General features: G+C 41.6%; 2 pseudogenes across 1 annotated transcript; one reads left to right on the top strand and one right to left on the bottom strand.

Moving 5' to 3' along the window:
- Positions 1 to 19,263: 19,263 nt before the first annotated feature.
- LOC115069687 lies at positions 19,264 to 19,362 on the bottom strand (annotated as a pseudogene).
- Positions 19,363 to 19,696: 334 nt separating this feature from the next.
- On the top strand, positions 19,697 to 19,873 carry LOC103731244 (annotated as a pseudogene). The gene has a single exon (XR_607132.1). The product of XR_607132.1 is annotated as a DNA-directed RNA polymerases I, II, and III subunit RPABC4 pseudogene (transcript).
- Positions 19,874 to 20,091: the final 218 nt, after the last annotated feature.

The raw sequence follows: 20,091 nt of genomic DNA on the forward strand, positions 1-20,091 counted from the left end.
AAATATTAAGAAAGGATTTGTAATCCTAGGCTATATATGAAAAAATTAATTTAATTAGTAAATTCAGATAACTAAGGGAAAATATGGTATCCATAAATAAGAACAGAGCATTATATAGAAAGAGCAATCAGAGACTAAAAGGAATTCTTGGAAATTTAAATATGACTATTGGACTGGATATGTAGCTCAGTGGTAGAGTTCTTTTCTAGCATGCACAAGGCCCCAGAGTCAATCTCTAGTACAACAAAAAGTATGATTATTTAAGTTCAAGTTTCAAATGAATATTAAAGAGAAAATTCAAGAATTTCCCCAGAAAACTGAGTGAAACAGCAAAGACAAAAAATTAGAGAAAAATAAAGCAAGACAGCAAGAGTGAGAACGAGAGCAAGAGAGTGAGGTAAGGACTTTGAGGCATGTTCTAGGAAGTCCAGTACCTAGCAAGAATTTGAAAACCAGAAACTGAGAAAAAACAACAGTCATTAGATTAGCATCAGACTTCCTAAGAACATTGGAGGGTGAAAGATAACACAGCAACAAAGAAGAAAAGATATTAGGGCAAGGCTTTCAAAATTCTAAAAGTGAGAGAGCCAACTCATTTTCAGGGACCCCTTTATACACAGGGAGCTGTTACGCTACTCAATAAAATCCTGCTTGCCAATAAAAATTCTAAGGGAAAATGATTGTAGGTAATAGCATCTTATACAAGCCAAAATACCCATCAAGTGTGAAAATGGAATAAAGAGTTGAAGATACACATGGACTAATAAAATTTATCTCTCAGAAATACATTTTCTTGGGGAGCTACTTGAGGATGTTCTGAAGCAAAACAAAGGTGTAAGCCAAGAAGGAAGTGGTGGGTTCCCCAAGGCAGTGAATCTATGCCAGGAAGGCAGTTACAGGAAATCCCAGGGACGCCAACTGGGCAGAAGTCCTGGCTGGTGATCAGCCCCTGTTGGAATGGAACATGGCAGGTTCTGGGAGAGAGGAGTCCAAGAATTAAAAACAAATTAACTGTGTTTGTGAATTCAGCATATTAGACGATGTGATTCGGAGTTTGAAGAAGCTGAATTTGCTGGAGATGTAGCTTAGTTGGTAGAGTGCTTTTCTAGTGTACATGAAGCATTGGGATTGATCCCCCAACACATAAGTTGGAGGTCAGAGCACATACCTGTAATCTCAGCACTAGAGAGGTGGAAGCAGAAGGGTCATGAATTCAAGGTCATCCTTGGCTACACAGCAAGTTTGAGACCAGTCCAGGATACTGTCTTTCTTTCTTTCTTTCTTTCTTTCTTTCTTTCTTTCTTTCTTTCTTTCTCTCTCTCTCTCTCTCTCTCTCTCTCATGCCAAAAGAAGGAGGAGGAGGAGGAGAAAAGGAGGACAAAGTTGGGTATTGTAATAGTAAACAGTACAAGAAAATAAAATAATTAAAAACACTAGAGGAAAACAACTATATAAGAAGATTACAATCAAAATCAGAAGCAAAGTAAAATTTATCATAATTTGGCCAGTTGATGGCACTTGAAGTCCTTTGGGATATTTTAAAATGTATTTTATTTATTATTTTTATTTCATGCATATGAATGTATTGCCCGCATGTAAGTGCACCTGTGTTGTGCAATGCTCGTGAAGGTCAGAAGAAGGCATTGGATCCCCTGGAGCTGGAGTTACAGATTGTTGTTAGCCACCATGTAGGTGCTGGGAATTGAATTCAGGTTCTCTGCAAGAGCAGCCAGTGCTCTTAACTTCTGAGCCATCTCTTCAGCCCCAAGAAAAGAGAGTCCATTGGTATCTTAATGCTAGGAAAGTTCTCTTTTTAAACGACCCAGGGGTCACCAAATTAGACTGAGGAGAATGAAATACAATCCTAGGATTCCTCTTCCTTCTCTTCCTCCTCCTCCTTCTTCCTCTTTTCAAAAGTTTTATGTGTATGAATGCTTTGCCTACGTGTGTGTAAGTGCACCCTTGTGTGCACTGCCTGCAGAGGCCAGAAGAGGGCATCGGATCTCCTGGAACTGGAGTTAAGGACAGTTGTGAGCTGCCATATGGGTACTGGGAACCAAACTCCAGTCCTCTGGAAGAGTAGCCAGTGTTCTTAACCTCTACAGCCAAGAACAGTGATCTGCAGCTGGGTGTGGTGGCACATGCCTTTGATCCCGGCATTCGGGAGGCAGAGGCAGGTGGATCTTTGTGAGTTCAAGGCCACTGATGGGCTATCACTAAAAGAAAATGAGTGTCAAGGGTGATCTGCAGCCAAACTTACTACGTAGCAGGTAGTAACTCTCGATTCTCCTGCCTTCACCAGCTAAATATGGGGATGATAGCAATTGTGGTATTTTAATACATACTTCTTAGTAATTCTCTTATCACCCTCCCCTGACCATCTGCTGCTCCCTCTTGCTGGTTCCCTTTCTCCCCCCAAACATCCTTCTTTCTAATGTCATGTCATAATTGGGATAGTTAGTTTTAATTGTCCACTTGACACAGTCTTAATTACCTGGAAACAGAGTCTAAATAAGGACTTGTTTAGGTCAGGTTGGCCTCTGGGTGATTGTCTTGATTACATTAATTGAGTTAGGAAAACCCAGTCCACTGTGGGTAGCACCATTCTCTACGCAGAAGATCCTGGATTGTATAACAGTGGAAAAAGTAATCTGGCCACTAGTATACTTACATTTGTTTCTCTCTGCTTTTGACTGTGGCCACTTCAAGTTCCTGCCTTGACTTCCCTGCAGTGATGGACCTGGGATTGTGAGTCAAATAAAATCCTTTCTTCCTTAAGTTGATTTTTCTCAGGGTACTTTATCACACCAAGAGAAATGAAACTAGGATACGTGTATTCTATTACCGGCTTCTCCCTTAAGCCCTTTCCTCCTCTCATAGTCTTCTTTGTAGTTTTATCACACACGCAACCAACCATTTAAATTTAGGTTCTGCATATGAGACAGAAAAACAGTATTTGTCTTTCTGACTCTGGCTTATTTGCTTAACATAGTGATTTTTTGTTCCACCCATTTTCCTGCAGATATCATTATTTAATTTTTCTTCCTTTCTTCTTTCTTTTTCTTTCTTTCTTTCTTTTTCTCTCTCCCTTTCTTTCTTTCTTTCTTTCTTTCTTTCTTTCTTTCTTTCTTTCTTTCTTTCTTTCTTTCTTTCTTTCTTTTCTTTTTTTGATTTTTGAGACAGGTCTCCCTGTAGCCCCAGCTGGCCTGGAACCCTCACTATATAGACTAGGCTGGCCTCAAACTCACAGTTATTCATCTACCTCTGCTTCCTGAGTGTTGAGATTAAAGGTATGCACCACCACACCCAACCCTCTTTTTAAAATTTTATTTTCATTCTATGTGTATGAGTGTTTTGCCTACATGTATGTAAGTGCATCAGGTGCATACAATGCCTGTGAAGGTCATAAGAGAGTGTCAGATCCCTGGAGCTGCATTTACCAATGGTTGTTAGTTACCATGTTGGTGCTCTAAACCGAGCCCAGGCCCTCTGCAAGAGCAGCCACTACTCTTAACCACTGAGCCATCTCTCCAGCACATGGTTTCATTTTTCTTTACAGCTGAATAAAATACCACTGTGTATATGTGCCACATTTTCTTTATACATTTGCCTGTTAAAGGATATCTGAGTTGTTTCTGTTTCCTGGCCATTGTGAATAGTATAACAATAAACATGGGTGTGCAAATATTTTTGTGGTAGGACTTATAGACCTTTGGATATATGTTCAGAAATTGTCTAGCTAGATCATATGATACTTCTGTTTTCAGGTGGGTTTTTTTTAAAGAGCCTCCATACTGATTTTCACAGTGGTTGCACCAATTTACATTCCCAACAGCAATGTCTAAGAGCTCCTCACATACTCACCAGCATTTGTTGTCATTTGTTTTTTTGATGATACCCATTCTGACTGGGATGAGATAAAATTCAAGTTAGTAGCTGGATGTGGTGGCTCACGCCTTTAGTCCCAGCACTCAGGAGGCAGAGGCAGGCAGACCTCTGTGAGTTCAAGGCCAGCCTGGTCTACATAGTGAATTCCAGGACAGCTGGGACTACAGGGAGGCCCCATCTCAAAAACACCAAAAAAAATAATAATGCAAGTTAGTTTTAATTTGAGATTCCCTGATGGCTAAAGATGTTGAACACTTTTTCAAGTATTTATTGGCCATTTGTATTTCTTCTCTTGAAGCTGTCTATTCAGTTTATTAGCCCACCTATTATTGATTGCATTAGCTTTTTTGATGTTTACTTCTTGCAGTTTTTTATCTGTTCTAGATGTTAATGTGAAACCTCTGTCTGATATGTAGTTGGCAAAGTTTTTTCTCATCTGTAGGCTGTCTCTTCACTCTATACCAGTTCATTTTCAACTGTTCAAACAGCCTTGCATAACTAGGGTAAATTCTACCCAGTCATAATGTAAACTTTTATTTTTTTATTTTTATTTGTTATTTTTATTTTATGTGTATGAGTGTATTGCCTGCATGTATGTGAGTGCACCCGTGTTATGCAATGCCGTGGAGGTCAGAAGAAGGACTCAGATTCCCCTAGAACTGGAGTTAAGGATGGTTCATAGCCGCCATGTGGGTGCTGGGAATTGAACCCAGGTCCTCTGCAAGAGCTGTCAGTCCTCTTAACCGCTGAGCCATCTCTCCAGCCCAATGGTAAACTTATTTTTATAGATTGTTGAATTTGTCTTGCTAATATTTTGTTGTAATTTTTGCATCTATGTCATGGAAAAAAATGGTCTGCATTTGTCTTCTCTTGTAATGCCTTTTTGGGGTTTTGTTTTGTTCAAGACAAAGTCTCATTATGGTAGTCCTGGCTGTCTGAGAACTCGCTATGTGGCACAAGCTAGCCTCAAATTCATGATTGTTCTGTCTTGGTCTCCCAAGTGGTGGACTGAACATGTGTCACCATGTCTAGGCTTTCTAGTTTATTTTTTATTTTATTTTATCTTATTTTGGTCTTTTTTTGAAACAAGGTCTCCCTGTAGCCCCCTAGCTGACCTATAACTCACTATGCAGACCAGGCTGGCCTTGAGCTCAGAGATCATCCATCTGCTTCTGTCTCCTAAGTGCTGAGACTACAGGCATGTACCACCACACCCAGCCTACTTTTTATTTTTATTTTTGGTTTTTGGAGACAGGGTCTCCCTATAGCCCCAGCTGGCCTGGAACTTGCTGTGTAGAAGAGGCTGGCATCAATCTGACAGAGATCAACTTGCCTCTGCCTCCCCAGTGCTGGGATTAAAGGCATGGGCCACCACATCTGGCTCTATTTTTTCTTTTTAGTTAAAATTTTTAATTGCATTTGTCTATATGTGTGTCAGGGGTACGTGAGTGTGCATGTGCTACATTGTGCAAGTGGTAGTCAGAGGATAACTTTTGGGAGTTGATTCTCCCCTTTCACATCATGGGTCCCAACTACTGAATTCGGGTTGTCAGACTTGGTTGCAGGATATTTTACCTACTGAACCAACCCACCAGCTCATTTTTTTTTTATTAAGGTGATGCTGGTCTAACACAGTGAGTTAGAGGTATCTTTTCAGCTTTTGTCTTCTGAAAGAAAATATAGAGAGTTGGTATATTCTCTTCCTTAAATGTTAAGTAGAAATGTCAGCATATCTCTTAGACATTAAACAGATAATCTAGATGAAGCAGATCAATTCCTTAAAAGATACATTCTACCAAAACTTACCCCAAGATAAATAGTCTGAATGACACTATATCTATTGAAGAAATTGAACCAATAATTAATGTCTTTATAAAACAGAAAGCACTAGTCATAGATGGATTTCTTCTCTCTCACTCTTTTTTTTTGGTCTTTTGAGACAGGGCCTCCCTATAACCCTAGCTAGCCTGGAATTTACTATGTAGACCAGGCTGGCCTCGAATTCACGGAGGTTCACCTGCCTCTGCCTCCCGAGTGCTGAGATTAAAGACGTGCCACACACCCAAAACTTCTCTCTCTCTCTCTCTCTCTCTCTCTCTCTCTCTCTCTCTGGTGTATGCATGTTTGTGTGTGCATCTTTATGTGTGTGTGTGGCTGGGTGCATGGATGCATATGCATCTAGAAACCAGAGGACAACCTCAGGTGGCATTCTTTTAAAATATTTTATTATTTTTATTTTGTGTGTATGAGTGTTATGCCTGCATTTAGGTAAGTGCACCCATGTCGTGCAATGCCCTTGGACGACAGAAGAAGATGTTGGATCCCCTGGAACTGGAGTTATGGATAGTTATTAGCTGCCATGTGGATGCTGGGATTTGAACCCGGGTCTTCTTGCAAGAACAGTCAATGTTCTTAACCACTGAGCCATCTCTCCAGCCCCTCAGGTGGCATTCTTAAAGTGCTGTCCTGTCCGCCTTTTTTTTTTTAGATGGTCTTTCTGACCTGGAACTCATCAAGAGGCTAGGCTGGCTGGCCAATGAGCCTCAAGGATCCTCCTGTCTCTAATCCCAAGCACTGGGATTACAAGCATGTGCCACTAGGCCTGTTTTATTTTGTTGTTGTTTTGTTATGTGGCTTCTGGGGATAGAATGCAGGTCCCTATACTTACATGGCCCTCCCCTGCCACACCCAGCCCTCCTTTTTTTTCTTAGTTACCTAGAGGCTTATTTATTTTAACTATTTTTTTCAAAGAGTCAGCTTTTGGTTTTATTGTTCTTTTTATGTTATGTTTTGCTTTACTTTGATATTTGCTGAACTGGAGATTGACCACAGGGCCTTGCACATACTGAGCAAGTACTCTACCACTAAGTGGCATCTTCAGTCTTATTTTTACTTTTTATTTTGAGACAGAACCTTGTTAAGTTGTCCAGGTTTACCTTGAACTTATTCTGTAGCCCAGGCAGGCCTTGAACTTGTGATCTTCCTGCCTCAGCTTCTCAAGTAACTGAGATTACAGGCCCATGTCACCAGGCCCATATTTCATTTCCTGGTAGTTCCTGTTTTTAATTTCACTTCTAATTTTTGTTATTTCTTTTCACTGTTTACTTTCTATTTAAGTACTTCTTCCAGTTTCCTAGTTAATAATTAATAATGATTAATTCCAAATGCTTCTTCTGTCTCCAGTACTGGGACTCTCCCTGGAAGCATTTCCTCACTTTCACCACATCTCACAAACTTTCCTAAGTTGTTTTTTCATTTTCATTACTTCAAAATACTTTTTTATTGTCTTTTTGAGACAAGGTCTCCCTGTAGCCCCAGCTGGACTGGAACTTACGTATGCCAGGCTGGCCTTGAACTCATAGAGATCCGCATCTGTCTTCCTCTCAAGTGCTGGGATCAGGGGCATGCGCCACCACGCCCAGCTAATATTTTTTCAAAATATTTTTGCACGTCTCTCCAGATTTCTTCTGTGACCTGTGTGCTGTTCAGAAGCCTGTGATTTTGTCCCCATGTATTTTGAGATTTTCCAGTTATCTTTCTGTTAATCTTTAATTTGTGATCTGAGAGAAAATGTTGTCTGAATCTATGCTTTTCAATTTTTAAGGTGTTTGTTTAAATTTGTTAAATTATGCTCTTTTAAAATTTGTTAAGGTATGGTCTATCTTTATGATAGACATGGTCTATCTTTATGAGTGTTCCACATGAGCTACTGTTGTTCGAGGCAATTATCTATATATATCCCAATTATATTCAAGTTGGTTGGCATTAAGCTGTGTCTTTCATTTTCTGCCTATTGGATTTGTACATTTCTGATTGAGGAATGTTGAAGTCTCTAATTATGCCAAGGGACTCATTTATTCATTTATTTCTCCTTGTACTTCTATCAGGTTTTGCTTTATGTATTTTCACGCTCTGTTTTTGAGTGCTTATGAATTAGTTGTCTTCTTATTGTATAATGCCCCTATTAACAACAACTTTCTTTTGCTTTGAAGCCTTCTCAGTCTAAAATTAATATGGCTACCCCTTCTTTCCTTAGATTAGTGATAGCATAGCATATGGTATGTGCTTCTCTCTTCATCTGCTGTTGTTGTTTTTTTCTGGTCCTAGGGACCAAACCCAGGGTTTCACATATGTTGACAATCTCTACTACTAGATTATGCGTGCTTCCAGTCCTCATCTATTAAAATAAAAAACTATAGTGTGTGTGTGTGTGTGTGTGTGTGTGTGATTGTATGTGTGAGTGCAGGTATGCATATGCCGTAACATGCATGTGGAGGTCAGAGGACAACCTCAGGTCTCAGTCCTTGACTTTCACCTTTGCTTGAGGCAGGGTCTCTTGTTTGCCACTAAGTATGCCAGGCTAACTATCCCATGAGCTTTGGAGGATTCTCCTGTCTCTGCCTCCCATCTAGCCAGAGTGCTGGGATTACAGACATACATTGCTATGTCTGGCTTTTATGTGGGATTTGTGGCTTTAAATTATTTTTTAAAAGGATTCATTTTTAATTACGTGTATATGCATGTGTCTGTGTATGGGTATGTACACATGTGAGTGCAGGTATCTGCAAAGTTCAGAAGAAGGTATCAGATCTCTTGGAGCTGGAGTTGTACATAGGTGGTTGTAAGAAACTAAGTTCAAATCCCAGGTTAGAGAGATGGCTTAGTGGTTCAGAGTGCACACTGCTTTAGCAGAGTACACAAATTTGATTCCTAGCTCCCAAATCAGGTAGCTCACAGCCAGCTGTAACTTCAGCTCCAGGGGAATCTGACACCTCTAGTCTCCTTAAGCTCCTTCACTCACATGCATATACCCACACACAAACACATAATTAAAAATGAAAATAAACCTCATCACACAAAACAGTCAAAAATTTCAAATCAGGGGCTGAAGAGATGGCTCGGCAGTTAAGAGCACTGGCTGCTCTTGCAGAGGACCCGGGTTTAATTGCTAGCACTCACATGGCAGCTAACAACTATTCCTAACTCCAGTTCCAGGAAACCTGACTCCTTCTTCTGACCTCTGTGGGCACTGCATGACATAGGTGCACTTACATACATGCAGGCAATACACTCATACGCATAAAATGAAAATAATGAATAAAATATTAAAAATATGTTCTAACATTTTAAAAAATTTTTTGGTCTTTTTGAGACAGGGTCTCCCTATAGCTCCAGCTGTCCTGGAACTCACTGTGTAGACCGGGCTGGCCTTGAACTCACAGAGATCCGCCTGCCTCTGCCTCCCGAGTGCTGGGATTAGGGGCGCGTGCCACCACGCCTGGCCAACATTTAAAATTTTTATTTATTTATTTTTTATTTTATGTGTATGAGTGTTTTGTCTGCATGTGTGTAAGTGTGCTGGATAACTTTAGTTGTCAACTTGACACACCTGGGTCTAGGGAGCCTCAATTGGGGAATTGCCTCCATTGGACAGGCCTGTGGCCATGTCTGTGGGGCATCTTCTTGACTATTGAGTAATGTGGGAGGGCCCAGTCCACTGTGGGTGGTGCTACCCCTGAGCAGATGGGCCTATGTTGTATAAGGTTGAGCAGGGGCCAGGGGAGCAAGCCAGTAAGCAGCGTTCCTCCATGGCCTGTGCTCCAGCTCCTGCCTCCAGGTTCCTGCCCTGATTCCTACCTTGGACTCCCTGATGAACTGTGACCTGGTAGATGTAAGCCAAATAAACCCTTTCCTCCCCAAGTTGGTAGTGGTCAGAGTGTTTTGTCACAGCAATGGAGAAACAAGCTAGAACAGTAAGTGTACCCATGTTGTGCAAAGCCAGCAGAGGCTAGGAGAGGGTATCGGATCTATGGATGGTTATTAGATTCCATGTGGATGCTAGAGATCAAGCCCGGATCCTCTGGAAGAGCAGCCAATGCTCTTGACTACCGAACCATCTTTTCAGCCCCAAAATATGTTCTTACACAGCCTTTTACAGGTTTTCAACCTATGTATATTTACCTGAATTAGTTTTTAATGAAAATAAGGTTTCATGTATATATTACTTTTAAACCTGCTTTGCTCACTGTACGAATTTTCTTCAGTGTTTTTCTCTACAAATACTTATTGTTCGTGGCTCCTCAACTCTTTTAAACTTATTTGATATGCTAGAAATATCTGTGGAACTTTTCTTCCTCTCATAAAAATTTATGAAGAAGATATTATGTGAAGAAAAAAAAGTAACAGATTTGGGGCTGGAGAGATGGCTCAGCAGTTAAGAACACTGGCTGTTCTTGCAGAAGACCAGGGTTCAAATCCCAGTACCCACATGGCAGCTAACAACTGTCCGTAACTCCAGTCCCAGGGGATCCGACAGCCTCTTCTGACCTCCGCGGGCATTGCACGATACGGGTGCACTTACCTACATTCAGGCAATACACGCATACACATAAAATAAAAATAATAAATAAAATTTTAAAAAGTAACAGATTCATCCTGGTTGCCCCTCTTCTCCCCAGCCTTGGGTCCTTAGGTTTTTGTTTATAGTGGTGCTTTCATACCTTCGAGTGATTGTTTTTTCCTCGCCAGAGGATCAAACCCCAGGGCCTTGCAAATACTAAACAAGTGCTATAGTACTGAACTAGAGCCCCAGTCCCCCTCCCCTTCCCTTAAAAACAAATTGAGGCAGAGTCTCAATAAGTTAATCATGCTGCACTTGAATTCACAATCTCGGTGCTTCAGCCTCTAGGTCTAGCTTCTACTGTTTTGGGTTTTCTTTTCCCTGTTTGTTTGTTGCAGTGTGTTTTGCTAGTTTGGTGCTGAGACTAGAAGCTGGGAGCTCCCATTTGCTCCCATTTTATCACTGAGCTGCACCTCCACAGGGCTGGTGATTTTATTTATGATTTTGTTACTTGGCTGATCAACTTTAAGTGACATCTCTTATTTATTATTTATTTATTTACTTATTTATTTATCTATTCATTTATTTTTTGTCTTTTTGAGACAGATCTCCCTGTAGCTCCAGCTGTCCTGGAACTCACTATGTAATCCAGGCTGGCCTCAAACACAGAGATCTACCTGCCTCTGCCTTCTGAGTGCTGGGACTAAAGGCATGCGCCACCAGGCCTGGCATAAGTGACATCTCTTCATAAGATCAGGCTTCCTGCACTGAATTTGTCCTTTTCTAAATCTTTATAGCTCTGAGTTTTATTTCTTTTTGGATTAGCAGCTTCTCAGGTGCTTCCTCATGATTCTCTGTGTATATAGATTTAATGTTCACTGCCTTCAGACTGCTGTTGCTCCATGCATCTGGGTTGGCTAGACTTTGTCATCAAACATTTTGGCATAGATTGCTTGAATGTTTCCTGTCAGATAATCACTTATTTCTGAAATGAAAATGATTGCACCCAAACCAGTTAGTGAAGACACGCCCTAGGTCTGCCTGCACCCCAGGGGCCTTCCAGTCCAAGGAATGCCTTAGCTGGTCTGTTCCTGAGATCCAGGTAATTGAATGACTGAACTCTTTAGAGACTTGTTTGTGCTCAGCAGTCTTCCTGTAGTTTGGCGAACACATGTAAATCAATGAAAAAGCAATATTAGTGTCTGACAAAGGAGGATTCAAAGAACATTAACTGATACAAAAAGTGTACTTTTTTTGAGCCAAGGTCTTGCTATGTAGCCTCGACTTTGTAATCTTCCTGCCTCTGCCTCCTCAGTGCTGGGATTACAGGCATGAACTGATACATTCTCCTCTAAAACGATAATTTTGTCAGTGAAGAGTCCATTTAAGTACAAAGTAGGAACAGTTGAGCAGCCTTACTTTCAAGTAGAGAAAGGACAATTTGCTGGAAAATGTGAAGAAAAGATGGGCAGAAAAATAAGAGTCTTATTCTTGGAGCAAGAATCAAGAGAAAAATATAAATTAGCTAAAATTATGACCCTTGACTTTGCAGAGTACTATATTGATATTTTCTGTAAATTTTTCATTGGAGCTAGAAAATGTGTATTTTTCTATTGTGGAGACAGTTTGATATATAGTTAGAAAATCAAAGTCATGGGTCATAATTTTAGCCAATTTATATCTTTCTCTTGATTCTTGCCCCAAGAATAACACTTTTATTTTTCTGCCGATCTTTTCTTCACATTTTCCAGCAAACTGTCTCAGTCTCACAGAAGCCTCACTCAGTGGACTTAAAAGAGAAGGCACCACCATTGCCATGGCTGCCTGTCTAACTCAACACTTGCCTTGGCCAACCTTCCTGATGTTAGAGATTGTAAAGTTATATTTGTTACAGATTTGCAGGTATTACAGTTAGCTTTTGTCTTCTCCACTGAAGGGTGAGGGCCACAGCCAGGCATGATGGCCCATGCCTGTAATCCCACCACTCAGGAGATGGAGTCAGGAAATCAATCCAAGGCCAGGCTCAGCTCTATTTCCTTGCTGCAGCATCAGAGCATGGCCTCATGTTGCCATTCAAACCTTACTCAAACTGGACAGCTGATTCCCCAAATACATAGAACCTCTATCATCATTGTCATCAGGGTTAAGGAGGAAGCAGCATCTTTATTGGATTTCTCTTCTGTCTCCAGTGTAGAATGTTGGGAGTAGAAGAATTACAAGTGTAGACAAGGTCACAAGGAAGGCTTGCCCCATAGACATGAGAAGGGTGATGAATAGAAAACCCAAGTGGTGATTAATAATTGCACACATTTATGGGATGTAGTAGGGCATTTCATACATACAAACACAAAAACAACCATGGATAGAAGTAGAGATCAATGTGTCAAGTGAAATAAGTCAGACTCAGAAAAATGAGAACCAGGGACTGGGGATGTAGCTCAATTGCATCCCGAGTTTCACCCTTAGTACTACATAGGCCAGGCGTGGTGGCGCACACCTGTAATCCCAGCACTTGGGAGGTGGGCAGGAAGATCACAAGTTCAAGGTCATCTTCAGCTACATACTGAGCTTGAGACAACCTGGTGTATTGAGACTCTATCTCAAAAAATAAAATGGGGTGGGGAACTGGAGAGATGGTTCAGCCATTAAGAGCACTGGCTATTCTTGCAGAAGACCTGGGTTCAAATCCCAGCACCCACATGGCAGCTAACAACTATCCATAACTCCAGTTCCAGGGGATCTGACGCCCTCTTCAGGCAGCACACATAGTTTCTGGCTAAGCAAGGAAGTAGCCATCCTGTATCTGTTTCCCTCACGTTTAGGGCATGGGTTGGGCTTAAAAAAAATTTTTTTTTGGTCATGTTGAGGTTGAAACTCGGGGCCTCGATTATGCTGGGGAATCACTTTCCTACTGAGCAACCTGCGTCCACCCTGTGGTGGGCCTTTTAAAACTAGCAGTGCCTGTCCTTCCATCTAGTAGAGCCGTGGGGCTCCAGTAAGGAACAGATCTGGTCAGGTGTGTTGGAGACTCCACACTGTTAGTCCCACTCATAAACCCCAGAAGAAACATTTCTCAGCCACCTGGAAGGTTAGGTGGGCCACAGAGTCCTGGGGCCTGACAGAGGATACATCCGTGCTCTGTGTATTCAGGCCACATATGTCCCCAGCATTGCCCTGTTCCAAGGAGAGTATTATTCCTTTCCATTGAACCTGGGTTCTCACAGCCTGCTGGTACCTAGTTTTGCCTCCTCTGAAAAATAGAGTTCCCTAATTTTGCTATGATGGAACAGGCACGGTTGCCCAGGGGCACAGAGGCAGGGAGGCGTGACTGGAACCAAGGGGTTTCAGAGGGCCCAGGATTCGCAGTGTGGCTAGGAAGGCTACTGCCTGGTGTTCTAGGAGCTTGTAGGCCAGCTGTCACCCTGTTCCCTTTGTCTTAGCATGGCCTCCACCCCAGCTCCATTTCCTGGGTCCTTGGCTCCCTCTCTGCCAGCTTGCCACCTGACTTTCTGGGAGTTATTTTCCCAGTTCGCCAAAGACTGCTGCTCTTGTCTCATCGCTGTCATGCCCTGTCATGTAGATTTATGCTTTCTTTTCTTCTCCAAATTTGCTTTACTCTAGCTTTTCTGGGCCGTAGAATGTGGATGGATGTTCAACCATTTCTACCTAGAATTGACCTCTTGTTTATTTTCAGTCTATGGTAGCTGAAACAACTCAAAGGTCTTTCTCCAGATGGAAGCAATATAGTAGGCATATTCATGCAAAGGAAGGCTACTGTGCATCAAAGATGTCAGAGGTGGTCAGGAAGATGCTACCCAGCTTGGCCACCAGCAGCTAGAGGAACTCCTTTCCCCCCCTAGGGACTTCCATTCAAATAAAAACAGATTCTGAGGATGGAGAGATGGTTCAGTAGTTTAAAACTCTTGCTTCTCTTCCAGAAGATCCAAGTTTGTTTCCCAGCACTCACATCAGGAGGCTCATAGCCACCTGTAACTCCAGTTCCAGGGGATCTGATCCATTCTTCTGGCCTCCAAGGGTGTGTGTGTGTGTGCGCACGCGCACACACACACACACATTAAAAAATGCAACAAATCTTTTTTAAAAAACATTAATAAAACCCCTAAGCACCCACATCCTGACTGTGTCACAGAAAAGAATTACAAGAGGAATCAAAGTGAAGCCAAGTCAAGGATTTTATTAAGTGCAGTTAAGGTCTTGTGCATGATAGAAATTTAAGTGTGGCCATTTAAGTGAGGAGACATACTGAAGAAAGACACACTACACACGCCCAAGATATTTCTGTGGGCTTTTTGAGAGTTGTGCTAAGGCAATTTTTACAATTTCTATATATAGGATTCTGGTGCTAAATTACATTGCTCAAAGAGCATAATTTACAACAAGATTTAAAGATTAAGAAAAAGCCAGGTATGGTGGCACGTGCCTTTAATCCCAGCATTCGGGAGGCAGAGACAGGTGGATCTCTGTGAGATTGAGGCCAGCCTGGTCTACAGAGTGAGTTCTAGGCCATCTGGGGCTACAGGGAGACCCTGTCTCAAAAATAAAAACAACCCCCCCCCAAAAATGATTAAGAAAAGTGGCCAGATTTGATGGTACACACCTTCAAGCCCAAACCTGGGAGGCAGAGGCAGACAGATCTCTGTAACTTCAAGGCCTGCCTGGTCTACATAGCAAGTTAAAAAAAAAAAAGTGTAAAAATATTATAATCTGGCTTTCTTGATTTACTTACCTTAAAGGGTTTTTGTAACTGGAATTGTATACATGTACATGTTCATAGACACACATAAACACACATGTATACACATGGACAAAAATAATAGAAACTGTACTTCCAGCTCACAGTACATGCAAAAAACAATTTCAAAGATTAGAAATCTAAACATAAAAGGTAAAGCTAGAAATGTTCTTGTGTGAATATGCAAGCGGTTCTGTGGGTGCTTGCAGTCTGTCACTGTGGCTTCATTGGCATTTTCTAGATTCCTCCATAAGCAGAATCATACAGTAGACACTCCTTTTCTGCCTGGTCTCTTTACTCACCACAGCTATTTTGAGATCCTTTCAGGTTGTGTGACTATTGCTTTCCTTTCAAGGCAGAAGAGGAAGCCAGGAAAAATTAAAGAGACATGCAAAAGAAAGATGCCCCTCATTGTAGAACTGGCTAGAAAGCAAACATTTCAACACAACTGATAAAGCCAAAATTCCCTACAGAGACAGAGTTTGTCTTCCTTAAGACATCTCAAAGAAGGATGTTAAAAACCGCAAGCCAGATTTGGAGAAATGGCACAGTGGTTAAGGACACTGACTGTTCTTGCAGAGGACCCAGTTCAAATCCCAGCACCCACATGGCAGTTAACAACTGTCTATACCTCCAGTTCCGGGGGATCTGACGCTCTCTTCTGTCCTCCACAGGCATTGCATGACATGGGTTTACTTACATACGTGCAGACAATACACATGCATAAAATAAAAAAATAAGCTATTTTAAAAGATTTATTTGTATTCATTTTAATTATGTGTACGTGTGTGCCTGCTTGTCTGTACATATCTGCAGGTGTCCCCAGAGGCTAGAAGAGGGCATCAGATCCCATGGGGTTACAGGTGGCTTTGAGCTGCTCATTGAGGTGGTAACCAATCTTGGGTCCTCTGCCAGAACAATGACTGCTCTTAACTGCTGAACCATTTCTCTAAATCTTCACCTTTAAAAAGTTTTAAATTAGGGGCTGGGGAGATGGCTGAGGTTAAGAGCACTGACTGTTCTTGCAGAGGACCCGGGTTCGATTCCCAGCACCCACATGGTGGCTACAAACCATCTTTAACTCCAGTTCCAGGGGAATCCGAAGCCCTCTTTTGACCTCCGTGACATTGCACGACATGGGTGCACTCACATACATGCAGGCAATACACTCATACACATAAAATAAAAATAATAAAATATAGAAAGAAAAAAGTTTTAAATTAACTAATTTTTTATGTGTATGAGTTTTTTATGTTTTGCTTGGGTGTATATAAGTGCACGTATGTCGTATGCCTGCAGAGGCCAGAAGCCGGAATCACATCTCCTGGAACTGGAGTTCCAGATGCTTGTTAGCTAACATGTGGGTGTTGGGAACCAAATCCAGGTCCTCTACAACAGCAGCCATTTCTCTTAACTAATGAGCCACCTCTCCAGTCCCATTTTTTTTAAGGATAGAGTCTCTAGAATTTGCTCATTGGTCTAGATTGGCTGGCCAGCGAACCCCAGGTATCTTCCTGTCTCCACCTCCCCAGTACCGCGATTACCAGCTCCATAGCACACTCAGTTTTTTTCTACCTGGATCCTGGGGGATCAAACTCAGTTCCTCATGCTTATAGGCAAGCACTTTACCAACTAAGCCATATCTTCAATCCAGTTTCTCTATTTTAAAAACAATTTCATTTTTATTTATATTTCTGGGTTATCAGTTCAGTTGCTTTGCTGTTTGTCTGTCCTTGCCTGTGAATGACACTATAGGAACACAGCTCTGCATCTGGGACAAGTACTCTCCTTTTTCATCATCTACCGCTTTGGAGACTCTGCACTTATATATGAATTTTAGAACTATTATGATTTTTTTGTGTCTTTTCGAGACGGTCTCCCTGTAGCCTTAGTTGGCCTGGGACTCTCTATGTAGATCAGGCTGACCTTGAACTCAAGAGATCCACCTGCCTCTGCCTCCTGAGTGCTTAGAGCTTTTATGATTTTGATAGGTATTTCATGGCATCTGTAAATGAACTTGGAGAAAATTGACATGTTTACAATACTGAGTCTTAGAATCCATAGTCATCTGGGGGCTGGAGATATGACTCAGTGGTGGAGCTCATGCTTAGCATGCACAATGCCCTGTGTTCAATCTCAAGCATTAAAGAAATTTAAAATAAATATTTTTGGGCTGACAAGATGGCTCAGCAGATAGAGACGCTTGCTACATAAGCCTGGTGACCTGAATTCGATCCCTGGAATCTATGTAAATGTAGAAAGAGAGAACTGACTCCACAAAGTTGTCCTCTGACCTCCATATGTGCACCATGGCATATAGCCCTCCCCCCACATCCATACACAATAATAATAATAATAATAATAAATAAATAAAAATTTTGTGTGGTGTATTTACATGTTGTAGTGGGTATGTGCACATGGAGCCAGAGGTTGATGTCAGGTGTCTTCTGTGGTTATTTTCCATCTGATTTTTTTGAAGAAGAATCTCTTGCTGAAATTGGAGCTCAACAGTTGGTGTAGTCTGACAAGCCAACAAACCCCAGTGATCCTTTCATTTCTGCCTCCTCAGTGCTGGGATTACAGGTGTGTACCACCATGCCCAGCTTTTTATGTGAGTGCTGGAGATCTGAACCTAGATCTTTATGCTTATGCAGCAAGCACTTTACCAACTGAACCATCTTCTCAGCCACAGAAATTATTATTTAAACATTATTTTTATGCATGTACATGCATGATGGGAGGAACAAATGTGTCAGTATACATGTGGAGGTTAGAGGACAACTTTGTGGAGTCAGTTCTCTCCTTCTACCTTTGTATAGGTTCTGGGGATTGAACTCAGGTCACCAGGCTTGTACAGTAAGTGCCTTTACCTCCTGAGCTCTTTCATTGGCCCACACAAATTATTTTATGTACTGATTATATATCCAGTAACACTGCTAAACCCTCTTAGTCATTGCAGTAATTTAAGATTGCATTTTAAATTTAAATATTATTGTTATTATGTGTGTGTTTGTGTATGATGTGTGTGTGTGCATATATGACTGTGGGTAGATAGGTACTATGGTGTGCATGTGGATGTCAGAGGATAACCCTTGGGGGCTGGTCCTTTCCTTCCACTGTGGGCTCTGGAGATTACACTCAGGCTGTTAAGCTTGTACAGCAAACACTTTTACATGCAGAGCCATCTTGTCATCCCAAGATTGGCATTTCGTAGTGGTTATCAGTTCACCCATGATTAACAGCAGTTTCTTGCCTTTAACTTTCTCTTTTCCTTGCCTTTCAGTAGCCAAGACCAACAGCACAGTGCAGAATAAAAGCAGTGCTGATAGTGGCATCGTGTTTCTGATCTTAAGGGGAAACTTTCAACTCTTACCCTTCACACACGATGGTGCTGTACGTTTTTATAAATCTTTTGCTAAGAGTTCTTGACTTTTCTTCTTAATCCTGTGATTATGACCATGTAGCTTTTCTTCCTTGATCTACTAATGTGATTGATTTTCAGAACTAATTTTCAATTGTGAGACCCATATTTTCCTCAAATTTTGAATCTGTCTGTTGACTAAGGCACCAATTGAGAGTTCTTGTGATCTAGTCCTGTGCTGGATGCTTTAATGTCAACTTGACACACTTGGGTTGAGGGAGCCTCAATTGGGGCATTTCCTCCATTGGACTGGCCTGTGGCCATGTCTGAGGGGCATCTTCTTGACTGTTGAGTGATGTGGGAGGGCCCAGCCCACTGTGGGTGGTGCCACCCCTGGGCAGGTGGGCCTGTGTTGCATAAGAAAGCAGACTGAGCAGGGGCCAGGGGAGCAAGCCAGTAAGCAGTGTTCCTCCATGGCCTGTGCTCCAGCTCCTGCCTCCCGGTTCCTGCCCTGAGTTCCTGCCTTGGGCTCCCTGATGAACTGCGACCTGGGAGATGTAAGACAAATAAACCCTTTCCACCCTAAGTTGGTATTGGTCAGAGTATTTTGTCACAGCAATGAAGAAAAAACTAGGACAAGTCCTCTCTGGAAATGCCCTAATAAGCAAACCCACAAGTGTTCTTTACTAATCTGGGCTTCTCTCCATATAATGAACTTGACAGTCAACATTAACCATTGTGGGATTTTTTTTTTCATGTAAGGTTACAAATGAGCTTGGCTTAGAATTTTCTTTTTCATAATGTCCTTGACAGGTTTTGATTGAAAGGTTATGTTTGTTTTCTAACAAAAGTATACCTTTTTTGTATGCGTAGTGCTGGGGATGGAATTCAGGGCCTTGTGCATGCTAGCTCTGCCACCTCAAATGATAGTTAGATGGCTCAAATTAGGTGACAATTCCTTAATTGCATGTGAGTTGTCAGACCTGTGGGCTTGTTTCCTTCTCTCCTTTCATACAGCATCTCTCTTTTTTTAAAAAAATATTTTATTTATTATTTTTAAAATTTTTTATGTGTATGAGTGTATTGCCTGCATGTATGTGAGTGCATCCATGTCGTCAGAAGAGGGCTTCAGATTCCCCTGGAACTGGAGTTAAGATTACAAACCTGTAGCCGCCATGTGGGTGCTGAGAATCGAACCCAGGTCCTCTGCAAGAGCAGTCAGTGCTCTTAACCGCTGAGCCATCTCTCCAGCCCCCATCATCTCTTTTTTTATTCTCTGAAAGTACATATGCAAAACTAGAGCTACTTGAGTGCGAGGAGGAGGGGAACCTCTTTGGCTGCGGAGGGAGTAACAATGGACACCCAGAAGGACGTTCAACCCCCAAAGCAGCAGCCAATTATATATATATGCAGAGAATGTCACACTGAAAACCAAATTAAATCCAGGGATCCAATCAGATGCAGAGAATATGGATACAGAATAATGTACAAGAAAAGGACTAAGAGATTGGTGGGTTTTGATGTTCTATGAACACAAGAATGCAGGAGTGTCTTTGTGCTGACATTGGCCACTTAGTGATTCTCAGTACTGCAGAATTCTTGATTTAGCATACTTATAAGTACAAGTGTGTGCATGAGATTTCATTTTAGAAATGAGAGTGTATTTTAATACTTTGTATAAAGAAAATTTTGGTTCAGTTAAAAAAACTAGACCTACTTATTCTTGGATATTTGATAGATCATGCTGAT

Source organism: Nannospalax galili, unplaced genomic scaffold, assembly GCF_000622305.1.
Source record: "Nannospalax galili isolate Female #2095 unplaced genomic scaffold, S.galili_v1.0 scaffold513, whole genome shotgun sequence".
NCBI classification, from domain to species: Eukaryota; Metazoa; Chordata; class Mammalia; order Rodentia; family Spalacidae; genus Nannospalax; species Nannospalax galili.